An 8320-nucleotide genomic window follows, 5' to 3' on the forward strand; every position below is an offset into this window, starting at 1 on the left:
TGAGAGTTGTCTGCAAAATGAGGGCTCAGGGCGTATGTGTTTGTGTATGTGTGTGTGTGCATGTGAATGGGTGTTTGTGTGTTTGTACATGTTCATTCCCTAAGTATTGTACAAAAGGTCAACGGGCTAAAGAGGCAAGTAGCTTGCATCATATACAATAAAAGAAGGAATGCTCTCAATCTGGAAGAATCTTTCTCTATGTCTGTCTCTCTCCATCTTGGTTTCTCATTCTTTCCATCAGTCTCCTTCTCTTTCTCTCTCTCTCGCTCTCTGTGGGGATTTAACGTGGATCAGCGTGCCCCGTTGCAGCCAATCACAGCCTCCCTGTAGTCTTTTGTGCCAAGCGCGAGTGTGTTTTTTGAGTTATGTGTACTCAGCCAACCGCAAAATCCAAACATACGCATGCACGCAAGCACACACACACACACACACACACACACACACATGCACAGACAACATTGAGTACACACACAAGCACATCAACCTATCAAATTCTCTTGGTGTGCATCACATCCTCACTGTTCCAGTATTGTTCAATCATGCCCCACAAACTTTGGTATTTTATCCTGTACGGCTGATTATTGCATCTAATCAAACACACATGTTGAGAACATTTATTAATCTAGTGGATTTATGGGTTTAGGCCTATATAGTATTTATCATATTGTGTATGCATGTGTTTAGATTTTGCGGTTCGCTGATTTAGCAGAACACTGTCATTCATATAAAAAATGAAGCAACTTTGACTACATACTTCTTGAGTTGGAATAATTAATGCTGCACTATTTGTATTTGGCACTAAAATATGCTTATTCTAAATTCTAATCAGGCTGTGTAGCTAAAAACACAAAATCCCTTTAATTTGAATTACAACCCTATGTTTAGACCAAAATTCAATTGCATCTTAATACAATATAAACATGCTATTGTGTTACATATGTATGATTTGTTATTAGTTATTATAAACATTCCTCCTTTTCATATTGACTGGGAAAACATCAACTGTCTGTATGAAAGGGAACCAAATCCACAGTCCTTTTTTAGGCTAAAATGCACCTCGGTTCAGCCAAAGCTAATATTAGCCTACATTAGACGGAGTTAGCCAACTGAAGCGAGGATCTTCCAAAGTCATAGTCTTGCTAGTATGAAATTCCTTCTTTGTGTTAGTATCCCTCCGGTCCACTGCAGCTTAGCGAGGAAACACCGTCTGGAGAGGTACAAAGAGGGAATTTAGTCTTAAAAAACATGCTAACTTTGGAAAGCTACTCACTTGATTTGACTACTTCTTTGACTTCTTCAGTGTGTAGTGGAGGAGTGAGCAGCAATCAATTGGCATATGAGTGTTGCATTACGATAAACTTTAAAAGCCTGAGTTTATCCTCTAAGTGACAATCATCTGTTCTCATGAGTCGAGCGAGGAAAACCAAGTATGCAGGAAGCTAGCTCACGGGTGAATTGCATTGTTTTCCCAGAATTGAGCTAGATTAAACAGAAAATAACTAATTAAGATAGAAAATGTTGAGGCATTCCAGGCTGTGGCTCATAATGAATGAACTCAAATATCCTCATTGACACGTCTTGGTGTTTCTTCACATGCAGAACAAACAAAACTAAACCTCTGATTCATTTTGGGTTCCGACCAACAGTTGAAGAAAGCAGGATCTAAGCCGAGGTATTTTTCCTATTCCTGTGCTTCCCCCTCTCCTTACACGCTCTGCTGCTTTTCATTCTCTCAGATGGTGATTGCTGTCTGTTTTTCAAGAGCCCAGCAATAGTTCCCCGATGGATGGGGGGCCGTGATACTTTACAGATGTGTGTGTTTGTGTGTGTAAATGTGAGCACGCCAGTGCAGTTTCCACTGATCTGTTCTTGGATTTATGAGTGGGCCTATCAGATGAAGAGAGCTCCTGAAACGTCGCTGCAGGTTTCATCTCACCACAACAACTGCGAGTCTGACGTATGTGCATGCATGCATTTGTTTGTGCATGGATGTGTTGCCCTCCCAACCAACCAGTATTCCCCCTCTGTCCCTCCAAAGCAGGACCCAACAAGCCTGCATTTATTAACCAAACCAATCCTTTGGAAATCCCGCGTAATCCTCCATAAGTCCCCTATAGCCCCTTTATAAACACTCCAAAAAGTTTACCTCATGCTTTGCCTCATCAAGGATCTGCATTTCCAACCACCATAGACAAAAGATGGAGCACGCCCACCACTCAATAATCAGACCCAGGCTGATTGAATGGCGAGCAGACTCAGAGGCAGCCAGCGCTCGTCATTTGGGTCACTGTGTTACAAAAGATGAGGATTGCTATTGTCGCGTGAACCAAAATATATTTTCTATCTGTCCGTCTTTTTCGGTGTGTTCTCGTACTTCTAAAGATTGGAGAAGTCAGTTTTGTTGTCATAACACATAAAAACAGAAAGTGCTTCATAAAATATTTTGAGAAAGAGCAGAAAAACATCCACATTACAGTTTTTAAATAATCCACCTCTTTAACCAGGACTAGCAGGCATACGTTTTCTATCATCTGCATGGAAGTTGCCCTGTAGATTTGGATTAGGAGGATGGATCCCTGATCTCCTGTTCTCCACATGCAAACTTTGCTAGTGTTTCCAACTATGGACAAATATAACCCTGACAGCACATTAAGATCTGTTTGTTAAGTGTGACAGCAAAGCATAAACTGAAATCAAGTCAACACCCGAGATGTAAAAGGCTGCATTTTAATCAAGTAAAAGTTGTTTATTTGGGATCTTTTGACAGAAATAGTAACTTGGGGAATGCGCTGAAAAACGGTCAATAGAGTTAAAACATGCTCAGAAATGAACAATGCCAATGCCAAACACACATATATATGTTATTAAAGGAGACCAATACCCCTTCACATAAACCATTGTTAGTGGCTTACATCTTATTGCTATTTGCTAGGTTTCAGTTGTATTTAACCCTCCAGTTGTCCTTGAGTCAATTTTGACCTGGGAGGACAACATGTGTTAACTCAAAAGTGAGGGACAGTTTCTTTAAATGAGGCCTGTTGACAATCATTTCCTCAAAATATGTGTAAAACCTGTGGTAATAAGTTGGAATGAAGTTGGCTAAAAAGGTCTAATACAGAGTTGGGTGATAATTTCTACCTTATGCTTGAGAAACAGTCAAACCAGGTAATTCTTTTATATACATATATTATTTTTTTCGGCTTTTTGCCTTTATTGGTCAGTTGAGGCCAACAGGTGGAGAGAAGAGAGAAATGACATGCAACACAGGTCCCTTGCCGGACTCAAACCATGGACGTTGCAGGTATACTTGCAGGTGTACTGTAACCACTCAGCTACGAGAGTGCTCCCAAAACAGGTGACCCCTAGTGACTGTGACACTCTTTTAATACAACATGATAAATACAAATCCAGTGAATTCTAATCTAATCTAACCTAACCTAACCTAATCAAATCCAATGAAGCTGCACCATCTCATTCAGCAGAGATGTGTCACTTTTATACATTATAACTCAACCTTTGATATGAGATGATATGACGTGCAGTATGTAGCTTCCCTAAAAATCTGTTTATATTATGTTTCTATGTGTAGGTTGTAGGTTTTACCTCTTCATGATTTAAGTAAGCGGTAGTACACAGATTAAGGGATCGATGCAGTTATTGAAAGGTACAATCAAGTGTGTGTGTGTGTGTGGTGACAGGAAAGAGAGCGAGAGTAAGACAGGGGTCGTGGGGGTGTATAATCTCACAAGCGCTCACACAAAAGCACCATTATCTACACACTTCTACAGATTTTCACAAATACATTCTACATACATACGTGCACAAACACATGTAGACACACACGCCAACGCACCCTCTCTTATACTCTCAGTGTAAATGACGCAGCAATAAAGGGGTCAGCGTGTGTCTGCGTGCATACACACAGACGCGGCAACATATCGGTGCAGGTACTGACAGGAATATGTAAGACAGAGCAAACACACACACACACACACACACACAAACACATATGCACACACACCTCCCACCAACATAACCCCCTACTGCCACTCATGTAGGTCTAGAGTAAAGCTTCTTAAGGCTTAGCATCAACTAACAAACAAGACTGGTTCGAGTCAAATTATCAGAGCGCATATTTGGCAGGTCTTGTTGCGACCCTGCTGGGAGAAGGTCAGCAATCCAACATGCCTGATGTGAGTTTTGATGAGCAGTTTATGCTACTTGTATGCTAACTGAATGTGTGTGAGAGTGTTATTTGCTGCTGCACATTACCATCACTAGTTTCAGACTGGTAGCAAGTGGGCAAATGGGAGAAAATGGTCACACCTGAACCGAGACGTTATTTTTCACTAAATGTGTGTGAGTGCTAACAAACAGCATATTGTAATGTGTTCTAGTTTAATGCATGCAGATGTAGCATCTCCAAGTCTGCACAAGGCCTTAATTGAAGCACTCTGGGCTCACGGTGAGCAGTGTTGCGTTTCAAACACTCAGCACTCATAAACCATGTTGCTTCCAGGACCCCACTCTAACACTCTCAAAGAGGGGTCGTAACACGGGACAGGAGTCCAATCAGTGCACCTGATTTGTGTCAGAGGAAGATGGTTACTGGAATAGCGCTTGGTTTAAGTCATGTGCATTACTGTCTTTATTTGAAGAGGCCACAGGGAGGTTCTGACGCATGCTGGCGCACCAACAGAGAGCGGCAATGAGAACCAGACTGCAGTGGGTTGGGGGGTTGGGGGGTGGAGGGGTGGAGGTAAAGAAAGAGGGAAGGGATATAGAGCGAATTTGATTTCTGACACGTCTTTATGGTTGCAATATAACACCACATACAACTGATAGAAATACCTTACGCTAAACCAAGCACCAGTGCAGCCAGATTGTCTCACATTCACAAATCAAGTTCTGGCATGGCATGAAAATAAGAAGAAAAAGGAACAACAAGTGAGAAGAGCAGCAAAAGGCAGTGAAATCAGGGTCAGCTAAACCATAACTCCTTTTTTTTTTTTTTTTTTGGCTTTGTGGCCGGTTTGGCAGAGCTAGGTTGGAAGATCCCAAAGAACCCAGAGTTCCAATTAATTTCCAGTGGGTGGATCTGCGTCCAAGGGGGACACAGTCATGTCCCAGTGTCCCATACAGGCTTGACTTCCTGCTGTCCAAGCAAAGCGAATGGAGTGTGAAAAGACCATCTGGAAAAATGAGAGGTGATCCAGGAGAGGCAGAGAAAAAGGACAGAGGGGGGAAAGAGACAAAATAAGGGATGGTGGGATATTTATCTTTTCCAACAGAGGCACACAGCTCAGAGACAGCTCTCCTTAGAGTCACAAGTGACATCTTGTTGCAGTCCATTCATGCTGAAATCTGCATCTTAGTTCTTCTGGATGTATGTGCTACTTTCAATATCATGTATCGTAATATTACATATATATATATATATATATATATAATCATCTGGAAAAGTCAGTTGGGATATCTGATACCTCTCTGCCCTGTGATGTTCCTCAAGGGTCAATCCTGGGACCTTTTGTAGTCTTGTTTTCCCTTTAGAGAACTTTAAGAATCAGGTCATCATCTACTTAAATCTATGCCGATGATGCCCTGCTTTATGTATTTTGTGAAACCTTTCAAATTTGACCATTTGACATCATTGTCTTAGGGAGATTAGTGCCTGGATGGCTCATAAATAAATGCATTTGTATCACAACAACACTGAATTTCATGTCTTTGCTCCAAAACTGACTCTTCCTCTTTCCAACGGCTCAAACAAATCATCTATTGTTATGCCTCCTCGTGTCACAGCTATTGTAAAGCATTGTTTTGTTCCTTGAGCCAAAAAAGCTGTGGCACATCTATAATTAGTTCGAGATAATTCTGCATGATGACTAACCTACTAATTACCCTTCAGGAATGACTTTTAAGGCTTTGCACGGTTTGGCTCAACCATGAATCCACGAGTTTCTGACTCTATAAAGGCCTATTCCTCCTCTCAGGTCATCAGAACAAGGGCTCCTTGTTGTGTCCCACTCAGAAGATCAAGACCTAATTGAGATTTTGTTTAATTACGGAGCTCCCTCTTGGGGTCAGATCACCACCAACAAACTCCAGCCTTTTTTATTCTTTCACATTTATATTTTATTGATTTTTTTTACTTGTCTTGGATTCATTCAAATGCTTTTATTGCCTTTTTGTAACTGTAAGGCACTTTGTAATGCAGGTTTTTAAAGGGCTATATAAATAAAATTTTACCTACTTGACTATAGCCATAGGGTTGTCATTTTGTTGGCGTGTTCCCTCCTTTATAAAACGAGTCAGATTTGATTTGTTGGATGTTTAAATATGACTGAAAAATTGAGGAAGAGAAAAGCTGTCAAAGGGAAAAGAAAGGTGTGATAGTATGGGAACAGACAGATATAGTAACAGAGCCAGGTTAAATAATTTTGAACATTTATTTAAACCTGCTCGAAGCACCGGCAGGTTAGGTGGGGTTTACATCATTTAAATGGCTCAAATAGTGTCAAGTCAAGTTGCAAGCCGCAGAAAAGTTCAACAAACTGACTTTCAAATACTTTCAAATGATTGTCTAATAGTTCTGGCACTCATTGTATTGTTCTATGTGGCAAATCCCACCCATCTGGCACCGACGCAGAGCCAACACAAATCATAAAAATTATCGTCAAAAGTTATTTGGCTCCATTTTGGGATCCCTAGTGGGAAGAGAGGAAAGGAAGAATGGAAAAACAGAAGAGTTGTCCTCTCTTCTGTGAGGCTCTAGCTCCCCCAGTGGGGCGGCTGAGGTGTCTCTCAGGCCTTCTGCATCCGTTTGTCATGTTCTTATCTGACATCCATTAAATCATAATGGGGAGCAGATGCCCTGGAGATGGATAGCTAACCATAACACCCACCCACACACACGTACTCACACTGAATCACACAAACACACACACACACAAACACACACACACACACACACACACACACACACACACACACACACACAGACATCTGTAGCATCCATAGAACCAGGTCTAATTACATAACACTCACTCGGCACGCTGTGGAACACTGGCAACCATGCCAGGCTTTCCTAAATCTAGAGATGCTGAGGTGATAAGTGACACAAACACACAATGTGACAACCTGAATGTACACTCACACCCACTCAAACAGAAGGACGGGCATACAAACACACCTCTGCACAAATATACAAAACCAATCAAATGATCACAGGCAGAAAAAGGCAAACGCACGCACACAAACTCAATCAGTCACACATTCAGATGCAGTGATGTAGCGATGGGGAAATGGAATAACAATTAATGCAACGCTTTGGGAGAGCTACGCCTATAAACTGCTGAGGACGCAGAGTCATCGGCCAAGAATAGACCGTCAGAGAGAGGAAGGGAAGAGAGGAAGGGAGAGAGAGAGACAGAAAGAAGGGGAAAATGTGCAGTGTCACTGGGACCGAATCACCGTCGTGCCTTTTCACCTGCCAAGAAAAACAGCACATCACCAACAACACAGAAGTAGAAAGAGGAAGAGAAAGAGAGAGAACAGACAGGGAAGGGAGGAATGGAAATAGCGGAGGGAGGGAGAGAGAAGATGGAGAGAAACAGAAGCAGAAGGACAAAGAAAGAGAGGAAAGAAAAAGGAAACCAATGTGAGGTGGATAAGTTTGTAAGTCAGTGCGTGGAGGTCAATGCAAGTGGGACGATATAATTTGGTGACCCCCTGATTGCGATTATGATGCTGAATGGTGCTGATTGGAGGTGAAGGGCCAACGCTGTGGAGACGGGGCCAAAGCGGCCCTCCGTTTACGTGGAAACCAACATTGTTATGAGTACAGTTTGTCCCCTGATGTCATCCTGCTGCTTCTCAGGGCCGGGCCTTCAGCCATACCGCCGGTCTGCTGCTAACACACAGACACACACGCACACACACACACACACACACTGACACACTAACACACAGTAGCATCCAAGAGTAGAAATCACACAAAGAGACACACATAAAATGCAAATAATGACACATTAACACTCAGAAAATATACAAAAAAACATTTTAAACATGCAAATGTGTAAAACATCACTCCTGTCACTCACTGTTTGGACCCTGTACTATTTTACCATGAGTCAACATGGTGATGATGATGATGAGACAAGAGGCTCTGTGTAAGGAAATCCAGCAGGTAAGCCGCTGAAAAGTGATGAGAACTTGCATCCCCCACCTCCCCTCCTGCTTCGGGGGGGTAAAAGTAAGCTGGCTTACTCACTCCGGGACTCGGCTCACGTTGACGGATTCTATCTCCTTCTGAGTTTGG

Source organism: Scomber japonicus, chromosome 14 (genome assembly GCF_027409825.1).
Source record: "Scomber japonicus isolate fScoJap1 chromosome 14, fScoJap1.pri, whole genome shotgun sequence".
Taxonomy (NCBI): Eukaryota; Metazoa; Chordata; class Actinopteri; order Scombriformes; family Scombridae; genus Scomber; species Scomber japonicus.